The 16964-nt window shown below is 43.7% G+C and overlaps 1 long non-coding RNA gene across 2 annotated transcripts; it reads left to right on the forward strand.

Moving 5' to 3' along the window:
• The first annotated feature begins 13691 nt into the window (after positions 1-13691).
• LOC124654175 lies at positions 13692-16212 on the forward strand. 2 transcript variants are annotated; one of them, XR_006988242.1, is made up of 5 exons: positions 13692-13816; positions 14233-14366; positions 14879-14942; positions 15025-15206; positions 15853-16212. It is a non-coding gene; the product is annotated as an uncharacterized LOC124654175 (long non-coding RNA). The 2 variants fall into 2 exon arrangements; XR_006988241.1 differs by lacking the exon at positions 14879-14942.
• The last annotated feature ends 752 nt before the right edge of the window (positions 16213-16964 follow it).

Below are 16964 nucleotides of genomic sequence, written 5' to 3' on the forward strand. Positions count from 1 at the left end.
ACAAAAACAAAAACGAAAACAAACCGACGCTCCAAGTAAAGAACACCGGATGTGATCGAATAAAAATATAGTTTCGGGGAGGAACCCGATGATGTTGTCGATGAAGAAGGGGATGCCTTGGGCATCCCCAAGCTTAGACGCTTGAGTCTTCTTAAAATATGCAGGGATGAACCACGGGGGCATCCCCAAGCTTAGAGCTTTCACTCCTCTTGATCTTAGTATATCATTCTCCTCTCTTGACCCTTGAAAACTTCCTTCACACCAAACTTCAAGCAAACTCATTAGAGGGTTAGTGCATCATTAATAATTCACTCATTCAGAGGTGACACAATCATTCTTTTCACTTCTGGACATTGCATAATGCTACTGGACATTAATGGATCAAAGAAATAAATCCAACATAGCAAAAGAGGCAATGCGAAATAAAAGGCAGAATCTGTCAAAAACAGAACAGTCCGTAAAGACGAATTTATAAATGGCACCAGACTTGCTCAAATGGAAAAACTCAAAACTAATGAAAGTTGCGTATATATCTGAGGATCACGCTCGTAAATTGGCAGATTTTTTCGAATTTTCTACAGAGAATTGTGCCCAGATTCGTGACAGACAGCAATGCTGTTTCTGCGCAGCGATCCCAAATATAATACCAACTTTGACATAGAAACTTTACTTGGCACAAAAACATGATAAGGAGAGGTTGCTACAGTAGTAAACAACTTCCAAGACTCAATAAAACAAAAAATTGCTGTAGGTAAAAACATGGGTTGTCTCCCATAAGCGCTTTTCTTTAACGCCTTTCAGCTAGGCGCAGAAAGTGCAAATCAAGTAACATCGAGAGTAGCAGCATCAACATCATTATTTTTCATGCAAACACAACTTGATGCGGAGGGTACTTTAGGTGCTCCATTATCTAAATTTTCTATGGTGGTGCTAGGGATTTTAGCAATTTTAGGCCTATAGTAATTCTTTTGTTTAGGCACTTTAGAGGCATACATGAATTTTTGCTCTTTACCCACATAAGCTTTCTCATTATACTTGAGAGAAGAAAAGGTTGATCCCAAGGTTCCCATAGCTTTTTCAAGTTCATCAATCCTATTGGTTTGATTATCATGAATAACACTAATTCTTCCATTAATTCCTCCTAGGGATTTATCAAGTTCATAAGTTTTGTCAAATAACATTCCCAATTTAGCTTCAACACTTGGAAAGTTTTTCTCTATGGTTTCCAATTTTTTCATAACATCTTCAAGAGAGATTTCAATTTTAACTTCATTAACAGGTGGTATTCCAACTAGACTCTCAATGATGCAACTAGCTTCTAAAGCGGGGGTACCTAGGAAATTACCTCCCGAAAGAGTATCAAGAACATATCTATTCCAACTAGACAAACCAACATAAAAGTTCCTAAGAAGGATAGTGGTGGAGTGTTTCTTAATGCACCTTTGATGAGCATTACTAATTCTATACCAAGCATCTTTAAAACTTTCTCCACCTTGTTGCTTAAAAGAACGAACTTCAACTTCAGGATTACTCATGATAACAGCAATAAAGTAAACTAGGCAAATAAAGTAAAGATAAGTAACTAATTTTTTTTGTGTTTTCGATATAGAGAGCAAGACAGTAAATAAAGTAAAACTAGCAACTAATTTTTTTGTATTTTGATTTAGTGCAGCAAACAAAGTAGTAAATAAAATAAAGCAAGACAAAAACAAAGTAAAGAGATTGAGAAGTGGAGACTCCCCTTGCAGCGTGTCTTGATCTCCCCGGCAACGGCGCCATAAAAAGTGCTTGATGCGCGTAGATGTACACGTCCGTTGGGAACCCCAAGAGGAAGGTATGATGCGCACAGTGGCAAGTTTTCCCTCAGTATGAAACCAAGGTTTAATCGAACCAGTAGGAGCCAAGAAGCACGTTGAAGGTTGATGGTCGCGAAATGTGATGCGGCGCAACACCAGGGATTCCGGCGCCAACTAGGAACCTGCACAACACAACCAAAGTACTTTGCCCCAACGAAACGAGTGAGGTTGTCAATCTCACCGGCTTGCTGTAACAAAGGATTAAACGTATCGAGTGGAAGATGTTTGCAAAGAAAACAGTAAAACAAGTAGAATGTATGCTATGTAAAGAATAGGACCGGGGTCCACGGTTCACTAGAGGTGTCTCTCCCATAAGATAAAAGCATGTTGGGTGAACAAATTACGGTCGGGCAATTGACAAATAGAGAAAGGCATAACAATGCATATACATGACATGGTAAATATAGTGAGATTTAATCCGGGCATCACGACAAAGAACATAGACCGCCATCCAACTGCATCTATGCCTAAAAAGTCCACCTTCAGGTTATCGTCCGAACCCCTCCGAGTATTAAGTTGCAAAGCAACAGACAATTGCATTAAGTATTGTGCGTAATGTAATCAATAACTACATCCTTAGACATAGCATCAATGTTTTATCCCTAGTGGCAACAGCACATCCACAACCTTAGAACTTTCTCGTCATCGTCCCGGATTCAATGGAGGCATGAACCCACTATCGAGCATAATTACTCCCTCTTGGAGTTAAAAGTAAAAACTTGGCCAGAGCCTCTACTAGAAACGGAGAGCATGCAAGATCATAAACAACACATGAACAATAGATTGATAATCACCATAATCATAGTACTCTCTATCCATCGGATCCCGACAAACACAACATATAGAATTACATATAGATGATCTTGATCATGTTAGGCAGCTCACAAGATCTAACAATGAAGCACAACAAGGAGAAGACGACCATCTAGCTACTGCTATGGACCCATGGTCCAGGGGTGAACTACTCACTCATCACTCCGGAGGCGACCATGGCGGTGTAGAGTCCTCCGGGAGATGAATCCCCTCTCCGGCGAGGTGCCGGAGGCGATCTCCAGAATCCCCCGAGATGGGATTCGCGGCGGCGGCGTCTCCGTAAGGTTTTCCGTATCGTGGCTCTCGGTACCGGGGGTTTCGCGACGGGAGCTTTAAGTAGGCGGAAGGTCAACGCGAGGGGCCACACGAGGGGCCCGAGGGGCAGGTCGGCGCGGCCGGGGCCTGGGCCGCGCCGGCCTCCCTCCTGGCCGCCTCGTGGCCCCACTTCGTTAGGTCTTCGGTCTTCCGGAAGCTTCGTGCAAAAATAGGACCCCGGGCGAAAGTTTCGTCCAATTCCGAGAATATTTCTTTACTAGGATTTCTGAAACCAAAAACAGCAGAAAACAAGAATCGGCTCTTCGGCATCTTGTTAATAGGTTAGTTCCAGAAAATGCATAAATATGACATATAATGTGCATAAAACATGTAGGTATCATCAATAAAGTAGCATGGAACATAAGAAATTATCGATACGTTGGAGACGTATCAAAGAGGTAAATTGAATTGAAAGAACTGAATAAACGAACCATAGGACAAGGGAATCTAAAATCGAATGAGATCAATCAATCAATCACACAATGACAATCAAGTAGAAACAGGGGTTCGTCATGAACTTGCCTTAACCTCGGCGTTCAACGGAAGAATTAATATCGGCACCGGAAATCCTCAGACCAATCGATGTTGCGACAGCTGCTCCGGCGTGAGGTGGTCTTGGGGATGTGCTGCTGGGATTCCGTCGAGGCTCCAGCTTGGGATTCATATTCGGATGGAGGGGACGGTGACATAGGTATACCTAACAGGCATGCGGAATAAAGTACCCTCGATCTATAAGAAAGTATGAATCACATGGACTTGGAGCTCTGGAGGCCCAGAAGGTTAAGGATCTTCGGGTTAGGAAAGTAGAGTTGTAATAGGAACCTTGTATCAATATAGAGAAGGCCCAACACGGCTCGGATAGTTTGTAACTTATACAACACGGAAAGCCTCGGCTCCACCTCCTATATAAAGGGGAGTTGAGGGAGAAACAAGGGATCGAAATCATTGTAACTCGAGCCACTGTAATCTTGAGTTGAGCATCTTTGTTCGGCTGAACCTTCGAGATCTACTTGCCCTCTACTTCTTACGAAACCCTAAGTCTACAATCTGTAGGCATTGACGGGTTGATCCCTCGTCAATTGGTGCCGTCTGTGGGAATTGGAGGCTGCAAGGTTCTGATCTCGATGGCATCTTCAACATCATCATCAACAGCAAGCAACGCAATGGACGGAGGTAAACGAGTCCAGCCTGATCTCGCCGATTTTGTTCCTCACCCTCCCGCCTGTTTGCATGCATATATTGATCTGGAGGAGTCGACGGAGATGATGTTCGGGAGCTTCTGCTTCCTCGTCGGGAAAGCAGGATCGCATCGTCTCGCGACATCTATTTTTTCAGGACCGTTGGCGGTCGATCGTCAACATCATCTGTCGAGTCAGGCGACCAGGAAGTTTCGCTGCCACGCTTCACCAAGCCCGCCGACGGCAGGGCACTATTTTTTTTTGAGGAACACAGTACAAACTCAGACGCTCACATACACTCTCAATCTAGCTTACCAGCCAAACTGCTGTCCTCCGTAAAGGTATCCTCGGCCGATGGATCCAATGTCACTGTGGACTTCAATAGGGTGATCCGCTACCTCCTTCCTCTTCAACATCGTTGCTGATGTGTTGCAGAAAATGCCTATGCTTGCCTCGCGCCAGCGCTTGCTTCTCCACCCTCTTTTTGGTGACCTTTCCTACCTTGTTCTGCAATATGCAGACGACGCTCTTATCATCATTTAGGTTGTTCCACATCATGTCATCAATCTTTAAGAAGTTCTGGATGATTTCTCAGCTGCCACTGGCCTCTCCATCAACTTCCATAAGAGCACCTTCGTCCCAATAAAAACTGATATCTCCACGGCCTCTCTTATAGCCTCCTTCTTTGGTTGCGCTATCTACTCCTTCCCCCAAACCTATCTCGGCCTTCCACTCTCCAAGCAAAATCTCTGCTTTGCAGACTTCAACCCAATCATGGCCAAAACCGATATGCGCATGTCGGGTTGGCGAGGACGCTCTCTCCCTAGTGGAGGTCGTCTGCTTCTTTTCAACTATGTTCTCTCCGCCATGCTTGCTCATGCCATGGCTGCTGGTGTGATCGAGGCCATTGACAAGCGCCGTCGAGCCTTTCTTTGGATTGGCGAGGAAACTTGTAACGGTTGGCAATGCAAGGTTGTCTGGGATGATGTGAACAGTTAGGTTTGTGGGAGTATTAGCTCCATGCCAGCCTTAATCATCAAAAATGAGGCTGAAAAATGGGCAATCACCGGGGCTAAACATTTGAGCTAGGTCATGCCGTGAGAGTAGTTGTATATGTTTCTGTTTCATTTAGCCTTCTTTAGCTGTGGTTTGTAAACACTCCTATAATTAATAAAGGGAGGCAAAACTTTTTCCTCGATAACAAGCGGGATGAACACATATTTTGAGGAAAACTTTCGCCTCGGTTTAAAAAAGTGAAATCCCTAAAGAGCACTAAGCTCCCAGGGTTGGCAGCTCTCCTGATCGCTCGGCAGGTCGCTTTCGCTGGGCCCGCACCTGGCTTGTCGGTTCGAAGGCGGTTCCTGGGTCAAGCGGCAGGGCAGGGCAGCTGGCCTCTCTTCTCCCACTCTCCGGAAGGCCTGACCTATCCTCCTCTCCTCCCATCTCTCACGCAACGGCGGCAGGGCAGCTGGCTGGGAGGGCTCGAGATCTATGACCACACCGAAATCGATGCAGTTAAGGGCGTCGAATAGTCTGTTCGTCACCCTGGCGTGGATCCAGAGCCTGTTCGTCACCCTACCGAGATCTTGCGGCGAAGGCGTGCTTGAGGAGGATGCCAGACAAGGGGATGAAGAGCAGGCGCGCGTCGGAGCCGAGAGAAACGGGGGGAGGCGCAGAGGAGGATTCGAGTGACGAGATGGAGTGGTCGGTCGAGTAGGTCGGCGGCGTTCTCGGAGTATGCTAGGAGGAGGAAGGAGAAGGAGTCGGCGATGGCGAGATTGCAGCTGAAGGGTTGGATGCGTGCAGCTGAAGAGTAATCGAACTGCTCCAACACCGCCTAGAGACCCGCGTCCATGATATTCGTACGGCGGCACGGCCTTGGAGACCGAATCTGTGACGGCTGTGCTCCCGGCCCCGCCTCCCCTCCCACTTTCGCGTGGGGCGTGCTCCCGCCGGAGGACTGCATCTGGTGTTGGTGCGGCGCAGCGGGACGGGCGGAAGACAGGGAGCGCGTGGCGTGCCGCGTCTGCCCGAGGCCATGGCGACGGTTTGCGTCGTTCCTTCTTGATTTTGGCCGGACGGCCGGCGAGGCTTCGAGATGGCGTCCAAGATGGTCGCGACCGTCCCAGACAGGGAACTGGCACAGCTAGCCTGCGCTGGTGCCTGGTGAGCCGGAGTCACCGCCTGGAGAGCGTCGAGCGGCAGCCTCTGACGACCCCAAATTGATGGTCTATGACAATGCAAAGACCGTCCAAGTCTGGGAGCTCGCGCAGCCAAGGGTGCAGCCCGAGCGGGTGAGCTGGAATCAACGCCAAGGGGGTGACTTCAACAGGAGCTTGGCTCATCCTCAGCCGCAGGGATGGCAGGCAGAAGACAACGCCTTATTGGAATAGCAGAACAATGGTACGCTCTGACGTAAATGCTGAATGGTAGCAGAGTACATTCCTCATACAATAGCAGAATTCCGGTTGATTCAAGTCTTACTACAAAATGCACTATCTGTACAGCTACAGCTTATAGGTCTCTTTAAAGTTTGCACATCAGAAGAGTACATGGGAGAATTTGAATATACATGTAACCAATGTGACATAGGTGTTCAGAGATCAATTGCAAAATAATAGCATTGTCTAAATCCATCTTATATGGGCTGAACTGAATGATACTATGTTTCCCAGACTAAAATAAACAGTACTCTGACAACTGTAGCAAATATTTGAAGATCAAGCACATAGAAAATTGTTAACCAGATGCATAATGATTTTCCAAAGTAAAGAGAAAACACTAGCAGTAATAAAATAGCCAGTATAATCTTCAGCTATAAATTTCTCCATCCAGTGATCATAGTCCTGTCGGTGGAAAACAAAATTTTCAGCGCGGGAGTGAGGCGGTGTAGAAACATATCGTCAGCGATTCAGCGAGAGGGTGGAGGAATGGCAGCTCTAGCGACGGTCCCCGTAGAATAGGCACCATGTGGAGACGGTAGCAGCGCTTGCGTCGACCTTATATCATCAGGAGACGCCGACTAGATCCTGTGTGAAATGGTTACAGCTCCTCCTCGCCACGTAGGGCTCTCCTGATCGGGTCTTTCGAGGAAGTCCTCCTCTTGATGCACGTCGAGTTGGTGGTGCCATCGTGAAGGGATTCTACTAGGAAAGCTTTTCTTCTTGACAAACCTGTCGAGAAAGAGATACGGGATCAGCACGATGCCCGCTAGATAAAGCAGTTAGACCGCCTGAACCTTCTAGGGCTAATGATGTTGGCCAGTGGCTTTAAGTGTGTTCATTTTGCAGGGATGTATTGCAGCTCAAGTGGGAAGTCCTGCCCCAGTTGCACCCTTACCGATCGAGGCAGCTGACGGCGAGCTTCTTTTTAGATGCATATCAATATCACACCCGTTTCATTGTTGCCACTTGCCAGGAGCTAGAGCTCGATGTCGTTGGGCTTGTGTAATTTGTTCCACCGAGTTACTTCAGTTTGTCTCTTTTGTGCATCTATGAATTCTGAACCCAAATTGGAAAGCTATCCATATCTGGTAGAAGGGTGAAAAGTCAAGTTCTCCCATTGCCACTCTCCTTCAGCTTTTCACATAAGTTCACTGCGCAGCGGTACAGACAGGGGTCCCTGCCATGGGATTCCCGATTGATCGGGTGGATACACCGAACGAAGGAAAGAAGACAGCTTTTTTTGATTCTTTTCTTAAGCCTCAGGGTGTGTTAAAGTAATCTCATTAAGGAACTACGCATGTTTCCCAGCTTTTAACAATTTTATGTCTTATCTTTTTACTGGAAAATGTTAAATCAAGAAAGCTCCTTGGAGTAACTTTTGTATCTTTAACTTGTGTATCAAAATACCGTTTCCTGTTGCGTTGCTACGTCTTAAACAATCCATGTTACTAATTTTAGGAGAATTTTCCAAGTTGAAACAAACAAAGAAAATGGGAAACCTTTATATTCTGGGACATCTTCATCGCCATTTGTTTGATTGTTTGATTCTAACAACATATTTTCATGTTTAGTAAACCTATTGTTGTGTGTGATTTCAGATATATTGAATTCCCTTTGCCAAAAAGCTTAACGGCATCTTTCGAGGATGTATAGAGATGAAAACATATTTCCACCACTCCTGCTAGCTAGAGCTGGTTCGATGTGCTCACAATTTGATGTAATTTCGATATTTAGTCATAGGATCGATATGTTTTATAGTTTTTTCATCCGTGCTTTGGTGCAAAAAAAATTAACTCCCATTTACTTTATTTCTCATTCAACGCAATAATTGGACTTCTATGTATACTGTAGATTTTTGTCATTTTTCCATTTGTGCTTTAGTGCAAAAATTTGACTCCCCATTTACTTTGTTTCTCAATTCAGAGCAACAATCGGCCTTCTCTGGCGATGGGATGGAAATGGTGGGTATGAGGTGATAGTGACGGCAACGGTTGTGTCTCTTGGCTGTGTCGTGACACTCTCCTTATCTAGGTGCACTGCCGCGACCGCTGGAAGCAAAATCCATGGGGCGAACCATGTTCAGAGTCTTAAAGAAGTGGTGCCATCATGGGGCGCGTCCCCACCCTTATTCAGCGCCTCACGCCTATTGGAGATGATTAAGAAGAAATACAGTCTATTCTGGGCAGGTACATACATGCTAGCGACATATGCTCTATCATTTCCAAATTCTAAGCAGCCTACTTTTAGACCATTCGTTCACCAATGCAAAAAAAAAAAATTGAACAAATAGTGCTAGCTGGCGATTCTGGCTTTGGTGACTATATGCTATTGCTATGATCTGCATGTGACTGAAATTTAAAATTTGAATGTAATATGTTCATAAGGACATTTGAGTGTGTTTGTAGTCTTCAGTTTATCAGAATAATTGCAATCATATTGGGAGTTCTTGGTAGATGCTATGAAATTATCCAATTTTTAGTGGGATGGAACACTACCAGTTCCATTAGAACATAGGCTCAGCTAAATGACCAGCCACCAGCACATGTACAAATTTTGGAGCCCACTCTAGCCATAGCGATTTAGGAATCTGCCAGCTCTCATACCCTGAAATTGCCATGCTATAATCCAACTTGGTGTTCAGAACATGGTTTGCACATGACAGAAATAAAATTCCAAACTCAAATTCGTATAGAAAAAGATTTTGGTATGTGAGTACTGAGTATAGACAAGAAGCTCCCAAATTTTCAGAAGCATCTGACAACAGATAATTGAAAGTATCTGATATTCCGTGAAATACCTTGAGTATAGTGATCATCGTTGTTGGACTCTCATGGTTTAGAGTATGCCCACAAATGTTATTTGAGTTTCTTAATAGGTCAAGTATGGAAAATACTAATATCGTGTCAAGTTAAAACAAGTGATTAGTCTTTACAGTTAAAATGTACCTTTTGGTAATTTCACCAAATTATCCTTGGTAGCGGCAATTACAGGATTTACCTTTTGGGCAATATAGAAAAATGAATGAAACTTTGGCATTTTTTAAGTCTTCTATGGAGTGTTCCATGGTTGCTTTTGCATGAATGCCAACTCTTCCATTTATATGCAAAATCCCATTGGTATATTGGCAGGTATATTGGCTGTTGTCACCAATTGATGTTTAAGGTGTCCGAAGCGGTTCTAAGTTTCTCAGCAAGCTACCGGTCCAAAGTCTCAAACAAATATTTTGGGGATTGCTTTGCTTGACAGGTAATCTGCAGCTTGGTATGCCATCAGGGGAGCTATGTGTGGGTTCTTTACCTACTAATCGAGCGGTGATGTGCTGTATAAGCCGTAGGAATATTTTTTCCCTATTGAGGTTATCCGTGAAAAATCAAATGGGGCTGAGATGACCACTGTAGAAGAGCTGTCCGTTATAAATCTTCATATAGCCTTGGTGAGAATTTGTTGTTTGCCCCACGGTTTACCTTTAAATAGGAGATTGCATTGTATTTCATAGTGTAAACTGTTCAGATGTAAATCTAAGATCGAAAGCTTGCAGCTTAACCAAAACTATGCCTAGAACTGTGAAAGTTGGTTCAAAAAGATATTGTTTAGAGGCATTCCATGCAATCATGCTCAACTAAACCGTGATCACCTCTGTATATACTCTAGGACCACCTCTATAAAAGAAGAAAATACTAACACATTGGATCATCACGTTTTAAGAAAGGCTGAATTCTTGGACGTGCCAAACTCACCGCCGGCATTCAGAAATTAACTCAAACAGCGTATGGAAAATACAAAAATCAAGATATGCGCACCCATCAATAAGAGCCACGTGTGCAAAACACATCATAAACACGTGCAAATAGTTGTACAACGCCGCCTCTTCCACAACACTGCAGGACTAGCCAAAAAACGCACACTTGGCACGTTCTCCCCTCACCAGTGAAGATATGTCACCTAGAAGTTGTACTCCCTCAAGCATATACTTCAGCGTAACGTTCTCCCCTCATCACTGAAGATATGTCACCTAGAAGTTGTACTCCCTCAAGCATAATATACTTCAGCGTTTTTGTAGCTGGAACATGAATGGAATCACCAGACACATCAGTATGCATCTCCGTACAAAAACGTGAGACATCTTGCAAGTCATCTAAACCTACGCCCCACCATTATCGAGTGAGCATGCCCCTATGAGTGTAGTCGCCCCACCAACAAGCTGTCCTGCCGCTCTGCTTGGTTACAACTAGAAGCTTAACAAGGTCACTTGATGATTATTCTAATCCGTTCCGTTGCTAAGCAATTTATAATGCGTTCAGAATTTACATAGACTCATATCACTCATATCACCGGCCACCTCAACGCTTACATACGTGACATGCACATGATCAACAAACATCACCCGCTAACAAAAGACACATCCCACAAACGTGCAAAGACGCACCGACCATCAATCGCCCAACAAAACGTGTTTGGACCCACCAAGTTGCATTTCTGCGAAGGAGCAACGAAACAATGTACACGCCGACTCACGGTGGGCAAAAAAACCGATGACCGAAGACCGAAACCGAAAAGACCGAGACCGAACCCGAAAAGACCGAGACCGAAATGACCGATAAAATATTGGGTAGAAAATTTTATAGACCGAATTAAGTTTGGTCAATTCGGTCATTTTGTTTTGAGTAACCGAATAGACCGAACTGACCGAATTTTACGTAAGATTGTCCCAATCTTTAGATTTTGTGATATGCGTGAGATGTGATATTATTGAATGTTCATAAACTTCTCTAGCATTGTTACATTTTTGTTTAGATTGTTGAACATTTATTTGTGCCAATTGATAATAATATATGCAATGAAAAAACATCCAAAAAACATCTAAAATGTTGCCAACCTTTTACTAAATAATGTCTAAGTTTTACGTTGACAACGTCGGCCACACTGTTCGGTCATGACCGAACCCGAACCCGAATTATTGGGTACCCGAATTTGTCGGGTAGTAAAAGTAACAAGTATATTTCGGTCTTTAATTTTTTTGGACCGAATTTGAAATAGACCGAAATACAAAAACCGAATTTTCGGTCATGACCGAATGCCCACCCCTAACGCCGACAAAAGAACAACCACAGAGCAAAAAACTAAACGCTGGTATTAGAGGGCGGCGCAGCAGAGCGCGCAGGGTCCATCTAGTACATGATTAAATGTCAACAGTTCCGATGGACAGGTAAGTAAGTGATGGTGCCAGACCACAGTTTCGTCTAGGCCATAAGCTGATGCTTGGTCGCGATAATGCATGACTGATCGTATGACATGGTCTACCAAGGAAGGGTTGTCCAAAGAAAGCAACGAAATTCAGCATCGGGAGCCAAATAAATGACTAATCAAATATTGCAAATTCTACGGCTGTAGTATCTCAGCCATGAATTCAAGCATACATTAGAACGAGATTCTACAGTTCTCATCTAAGCATATAGCAGTTGCACATTGCTCATCCTTTTTTTTAAATGACCATACCTTTCCATCTTTGCCTCTCTGCGAGGCAACAATTCCACTTTTTTTTTTTAGGATGGAGATAAAGCATTCAGTTCGGAAATCCGTGAGCAGGCACCAGCCCAAATCTTCGTAGAGTGGCCTTTGTTTCTGAGCCCAAAACGGCAAAGCCACAAGAAAAAGAGCCCACGTAGCAAAACAACCACGTATCCCAGCGAGTGCGCGCGCAGATCACCTCGCTAGTTTAGTCCCACCTCGCCAATCGAAGTGGAAACCGACCAGCTTAAATACCCAGCTCCACCAGAGTTATCGCCGAGCTCACTAGCAAGAGCTTGTAACCCGAGCGGGGGCATTAAGGTGGTGTGGACGTTGCCTTGGCGCTGTGGGCCTGGTCCGGTCAGTGCATCTGCTGGCCCGCCCGTTCCAAGTTGCGTAGTGGGCCGCTGGGGCCTGTGCGAAAGCTCGGTCTCACGGCCCATAATGTGGCAGGCACAGCGTGAGGCTGGTTTCACAGAGCAGCGATTACTGTCCGCTTCCAACGGTGGAAGGATAACGGGCCGCTGCGCTACTGGGCCACTTGGGTCTCACAGCTCAGTCCAACGAACCATCACTTTTTTTACTTGCCATCAAAAGAAAAAAATCCCTTTTCAGAATCACAAAAAAAGGTTTTCTCTTTTCTGTCTACCTGTCTTATATTTTTTTTTACTTACTAAGACTGAGGAAGTCGCAATTAATGCAAAAACAACTAATTGGAAAGCAATAGTCATATTTCTAATCCTCCAAACTACCATCAAATAAAGTTGACTACATATTTGATCCCTCACTTAACCAAAATTGCTTCATACATATATTTTTTATGTACCCTTCTGGACAATATGCTATCTCTTGTTCTAAGTAAAAAAAAAGTTAAACCTTAACCAATTTTATTAAAAAGGCTAGCAATATATATGACATCAAATCGGTATAACATAAAGCTACAGTTGAGGACGGATCTTGTGATACTAGACTATTGCCATAATGTATAATTTTTTCCATAAATTTAGTTAATTTTGAATATTGTTTGACTAAATACAAAAGGGCAGAAGTTCATTTGTTCGATGAACATCTTTAAAATAAGAATCAAAATGAGCCCTCCCCTTCAGTCCTTCTTCCCCGTTCCCGGCGCCCTGGCAGCTCTCTCCCTCCCTCTTTCCTGCGGCGTGAGATCCTAAACCGTCTGGTAGCCACTCCCATCGACATCATCCACCGCGCGCCTGGATCCCCCTCGTCGCCAGCCGGCGCCTCTGCATCCGCCGCCAACTGCCGATTGTGCGCTCCTCCGCAACCCCTCTCCCTCCGCATGGGGATTCCTCGTGAGTGGTCATGGTCCTCATGGACCTTCCAGTAAAGATACCGCTTCTGCTCTGGATTCAATCCTCTGGATCAGTTTGAGCACTGCTTGAGCAGACGGGCAGGCTGTTACTGTTCTTACTGGCGCCTTATGCACTACTTGTGCCGCCGCATTCTCAGTACCAGCACAACAAATGCACCCAGCCATTTTCAGTACCAACTACCAATCCAGTTTGAGTCGGAGATAGTTGAGATTCTTGAGTCAGGTGTCCTTGTTGAGGTGATTGTGCACCACTTGGAATCTGTTTCGTCCTCTCTGGATGCTGCTCTGCAGACAGCTTCTAAAGTTTCAGCTTCATCTGAATTCCAAGATGTGAATTCATGCTCATTTGACAAAGACCTAAAGCAGGTAAAGCCACATGCTCATACTATGAGAATTCATCCTTTTTTTCAGGGGTATGAGAATTCATCCTTCACTAGACTGTGGTTGCAGTTGTTAGTTTGTATAAGCATTTGTAGTTGCTGCAGATCGGGGTGATATATCTGGATCAATGTTTTTAGCTCTATGCCATTTACAGGATTGACTTTTAGCTTTTGAGAACTGAAAATAGTCAGGTGTAATTAATCAGTTGACACGCACAAGAACTATATTGTTTAACAAGATGGATTCTTATACCATTCCTTCCTTTCTTTGAGGTGGTTATACCATGCCTGGTAGTAAATTAATGGGAAGCCTTGCTGCCACAATTTTTATTCTGCTTTTGTACATTCTTATAAGCATTGTCCTTTTTATGCTCACACATTATGTACTCTGCAAATTTGCAGAACAGGAAGTGCTAAGAGAGATGGACGCCAGACGGCCAGAGCTGTAGTGCCGTAACAGAGAAGGTAGTCCCCTCCAAGCTTGTCATAGACTTCCTGGCTTCCTCGTTGTCAACGACTGAGGAGGCGGATCATAGGTGCACCACAATGTCCTCTCCTCCTATTCGGTTCTTCCTTATAGAAGTATGCCTTGGAATTGTACCCTGCTATGTAAATTTGACATGTATTTTAATTAAGTAGGAATGTTTTATCAATACCCATAATTGATTAGTAAGTGCACAAGTCTTATCACTTTTTTCCATCTTAAATAGTGGGATTAGTTGTGAGGTCGATCCTATGATTAAGTTGGCATACAAAAACAAAAAGACAAGAAATGAACAACTTGCTTCTTGGTCTTTGGCACGAAGCATGTGATCAGAAAGAGTTCCAAGGTGTCTTTGAGAAAGTTATCTATTATCAGCTTTCATAAACTGACTGGATTTGCACAAGCCCCTTCCGAGGCATCAACATCAGAAAGGAGCCAACTCCTGCCAAGTCTAGAGTATATGTTCATATCTAAATGTGAAAACTTAGTAGAGATTTTTAATGTCGCCGCGTCTCTCAAGACAATGATCATTGATATATGAAGTAAGGTTGAGTCCATATTTAGCAGGAGGTTGCAGCAGGGAAAGTCAGCATCATTGGTTCTTTAAGGGTCATCTGTATATTCAGAGGTGTCATCCTCATCAGCCCGATGTCCCATCATTATAATTTTGAACTTTCTACTAATGTTGGATCTGTATGGCTTATTTGCAGGATTATTCCAGCATGCACAGACGAAGACGATTTTTTGCCTTGTTAATTTGCGAGATCATTAATCAGAAAGTGCTCCTAACACTATTTGACATTTGCTTTGTCCCCAACAAGAGAATGGCAATATCAACTAACAGAAAGAGGGAGGTATAAACTTTCACAGCTATGCTGTAAAAATCGAACAGGTACGATTATAACAGGCTCCAAACAAAAATAATTATAGTGTTTGAATAACAAGTGCACGTTCACTTCTGTAATATTTGACTAAATGGTTTTTTATACTCCACATGTTTCTATTGCTCACATGTATGTACTGTATTGCATATTTTTACTGCATTGCGAACGTCTTTGAGGGTGGTTGCCAGTTAAGAAACTAGTAAACGTAACTAGAAATATTAGCCCATTATATAATATTCTACATTTTTGCCTAGGAAGACGAAAGCAATACCTTAGAACAGCTATGACATTGTACTGTACATTTTTCGTGAAGTTTTTGATCGATTAATTGTTTTTCAGTAGAGAATCCTGCGCTCAAAACTTAGAAATGCTGATGAGTAATGTCTTCAGATCCAAACAAATGAAAAACAACAAGGCTGCACAGTATGAATTCAGATCTTTTGCTACTCTACTGTGACAAATATGTTGCTCTTTCAAGCAAGTGTAACCATCACAGATAGTCATCTAAAATGTTTTTTTTAGTGTTGGGTCAAAATGACTGTCCTAAAAATATTAGCCACATGATCAACGGCCTCTAGCTTCCTCCATTACGTGTTAACATCTGCATGTTCACTAACCATACTTACTTGTGTTACATGTCTGCAAACTGGCCAGGAAACTACCTTGGTACTGAAGGAACAGGGGTGTCAAGCTTGGCTGTCAAGCAAGTAGGAACATGAGCTGCAACGATGACATCACTGGTAAACCCAACCTATTCGCATCTCTACCATCGTTCCTTAAGCTCAGATGAGCACTTTATGGGTCTTGGGTGCCTCCCATGCTCTTCCTTTTTTTGGTCTTCCTTTTGGCTTGGTCAGATTCATTATTATCATGTAAATACCAGGACAATACAGTAGAACCTTTAACCAGTTCCAAATCTTTGAGCCTGCTTCTGACGGCAGCAGGAGCAATGGCAATCGGGCGGTACTGGATAGTGGATTCCCTTGGAAAGCAGTCTCGGAAAACGATCAAAAGTTCCAGCAGAGATCCCGGTTCTCTTCAGAAAGGACCAAAGCTGTCCACGCAGTCGAAATGACGGTCCTGATGATTCAGCAGCCCGCGCGCAATAGCAGCCTCCTTTTTCATGCCCAATAGTGAAGCGGAGACTCGCTCTTCCTCATATATATAGAGTCAAGGTTGGAGTAAAGAGGGGATCAAATTTTGAGGCTGAAAAGAAGGAGAGGAATTACCATCTGGTGTCTTTACGCGATGGAGATGGACTACTCCCACGGATTGATGAGGTGGCACTAGAGACACAAACATTCCTCCCGTATTTGCTGAGATAGGCAATCCAATTAATTGCAGCTGTAATTACTCTTTTGAGAAGAGGAGCGACTAGCATAATTCTAGGAGAGAAAGTTAATTATGGATTGGTAAATATTACCTACTACTTCGCTCATTGCCTCAAAGGGCGCCAGAGCTAATTATTTCCATCAGCTACTCTTTTTTTTTCTTTGTTATGTACTTGTCAAATATAATGTTCTCCACTCCATCTAGCAAATCTCTCTAGAGGATTATTATTACTCTTCTAAAATCACAGGCTACCAAAGTAGCTGACAACTCAATACATCCACAACAACAAGCTACAAAAAATAAGTGTATCGCTTTTCTTGAAATAATTTTTGTCTAGATTGCCCAGATTATGTTAATCTTAAAAAAAAACGTTGACCAACGGGGGAAGATTCCCTCCCTTGACTATACATTGTTAGATAGATGATGAGACCTCT

The sequence above is a fragment of the Lolium rigidum genome, chromosome 5 (assembly GCF_022539505.1).
Source record: "Lolium rigidum isolate FL_2022 chromosome 5, APGP_CSIRO_Lrig_0.1, whole genome shotgun sequence".
In the NCBI taxonomy this organism is placed as follows: domain Eukaryota; kingdom Viridiplantae; phylum Streptophyta; class Magnoliopsida; order Poales; family Poaceae; genus Lolium; species Lolium rigidum.